The sequence below is a fragment of the Salvelinus sp. IW2-2015 genome, linkage group LG18 (genome assembly GCF_002910315.2).
Source record: "Salvelinus sp. IW2-2015 linkage group LG18, ASM291031v2, whole genome shotgun sequence".
Classification (NCBI taxonomy): domain Eukaryota; kingdom Metazoa; phylum Chordata; class Actinopteri; order Salmoniformes; family Salmonidae; genus Salvelinus; species Salvelinus sp. IW2-2015.
In genome coordinates, this window is record NC_036858.1 from 1,335,139 (window position 1) to 1,337,886 (window position 2,748).

Sequence of the window (2,748 nt, forward strand, 5' to 3'; positions counted from 1 at the left end):
TGAGATCAACACTTCCAGATATAACACTGGTGTTACCCGACTAGAATCAACACTCAGATATAACACTGGTTGTTAACCCCACTAGAATCAACACTCAGATATACACACTGGTGTTAACACCACTAAATAACATCGAGATAACACATGGTGGTTACGCCCTCAGAATCAACACTCAGATATAACATGGGTTTAACCCCACTGAATCAACAGCTCAGATATAACACTGGTGTTAACCAGCTAGAATCAACGACTCAGATATAACCCTGGTGTTAACCCACTAGAAATCAAACCTTAGGATATAACCCCTGGTGTTAAACCCCACTAGAATCAACACTCAGATATAACACTGGTGTTAACCCCCTAGAACAACACTCAGAAATAACACTTGGTGTTAACCCCAGCTAGAATCAAACACTCAGAATACCTGGTGTTTAACCCGCTAGAATCAACACTCGGAATATAACGCTGGTGTTAACCCGCACTAGAATCAAACCTTAGATATAACCCTGGTGTTAACCCACTAGAATCACACTTCGATATAACACTGGCTGTTAACCCACTAGAACAACACTCAGATATAACCCCTGGTGTTAACCCACTAGAATCAACAGCTCAGATATAACCCTGGGTGTTAACCCCCACTAGAATCAAGACCCCTAGATAATACCTGGTGTTAACCCACTAGAATCAACACTCAGAGATTATAAAACTGGTGTTAACCCCACTAGAATCAACACTCAGATATAAACACTGGTGTTAACCCACTAGAATCAACACTCAGTATAACATTGGTGTTACCCCACTAGAATCAACACTCAGATATAACACTGGTGGTTAACCCCACTAGAATCAACACTCAGAAATAACCCTGGTGTTTAACCCACTAGAATCAAACACTCAGATATAACACTGGTGTTAACCCCACTAGAATCAACACTCAGAAATACACCTGGTGTTAACCCACTAGAATCAACACTCAGAGATATAACACTCATAACCTGGCAACATGAGATTTTAAAAACCAGCAAATTTGCTGTCCGTACGGTGTTCACTCTTTATTCTCCAAATGTGTTCCAGTTGGAGGCAGCCATGTTGTAGAGATGAAAATATTACAAGTCTGTGAAGTATGATTAAATAAATGAGTGCAGGCCTACACATACACAATTATGCTTCATGCAAGAAATTAATGCATTGAAATACATCACGTTGTAGCTGTMTTGCCTGAGGGCCAAWTGAGTAGCAGTGAATCACGSTATTGAGCATCATTTACATCCCCTGAATTAACCCCCAGGTGTGCAGCAGAGCAGAAAATATTTAATGTCACGTTTGAGTATACACACATATAACACCACCAGGGGGCAATCCAACCTTTCAGTTCCACCAACCACCACCAAAACAGTATCTGTGACAGTGTATGTTTAGGCCTGTTATATCTGAGTGTTGATTCTAGTGGGGTTCTCTCTCAGGCTCTGAGCAGTTATTACTCAGATCACTTTGCCCAATGAAAGTCTTAGCTTTGTGGGGGGGGGGGGGGGCGGGGGGGGGGGGGGGGGGGGGGGGGGGGGGGGGGGGGGGGGGCGGGGCGGCGGGGGGGGTTAACGGCAGCAAGGCGATTTGGTCAGTATGTGAGTGTGAGAGAAAGAGCCAGCATCACAGCTACCGTAATACTTGGCTTTGGTGCCATAGGAGGATCTGTAAATCGCCGTCCAGGTATGTAACTCGCTGCCGCATGATCTAGAGGTCAGCTGTTTTAGTTTTTGCTTCACCCACTGTTGGGGAGGGTGAGCTGTCCCTAGGATCACTTGTGGCATTACGAGCGCTACTCCTACTTCTCCCTATTGGTCAGAGGATAAAGACCCAGGAGCAATTATACAATTACAACAGTATAGAATTAGAGATTCTCTGAGGATTCTTGCATCTGTGGGGATGTCATCGCTATACCGGTGTACCCAGCATGTTGGGGCTAGACAGAGGAGACGCTAATTCAGAGGCCATCTAGGAATCCCACTGTGCCTACCCACGTGATACGTATGCATGGCGGGGGAAATACCACAGCTTTTTTCTTGACACAAATAATTTAAATTGGCAAAAGCTGCTCCTCTTCTCTAAACTGTTGTCAACCAAGACCAGTTGAATCCACGCTAGACTCTGATTTTATAAATAGGAGGGGGCTCGGTATGAAGCACCAAGCTACTTTTTCAGTTCTCTCCTCCGTTCTTCTCTGGGGGGGGGGCGGCGGGGGGGGTGAGCAGACGCTGGCACTCTCCCATACCCAGTAAACCGAAACACCTGCTAACAATCGAACATTCCGTTACAGGAAACGGCTGGTCGACGACTGTAGTTAACACTGTTCTAACCAGAGAAGAGTAAAGCCCTGTAATCCAACACAGGATTAAATATACAGGATTACATCAACACACTGACATAACAGTGACCCTGCCTGACCCCTTCAAGTGAACAAACCCGCCGAATTTCCCAAGTTCCTGTCTGAACCCTGTAATGTCACCAACCACCAGCATCACCTTTACCAACGCAACAGCTCGGAAGCTGCTACTGAACGCAGTGTCCTTTACGTCCGCCATGCCCGGACGTCTGCCAGGTGGGAGAAGGATAGCCCCAAGATATAGGAAGGAGAAAATTGGAAAGGGAGAAGGAGTGGCTAAAATTAGTGTCCAGCAATGGTTTTGTGAATGAATCCTTCCTACTAGTATACTGTACTAATAGCTCGCAGGCGATACAGTATGTACA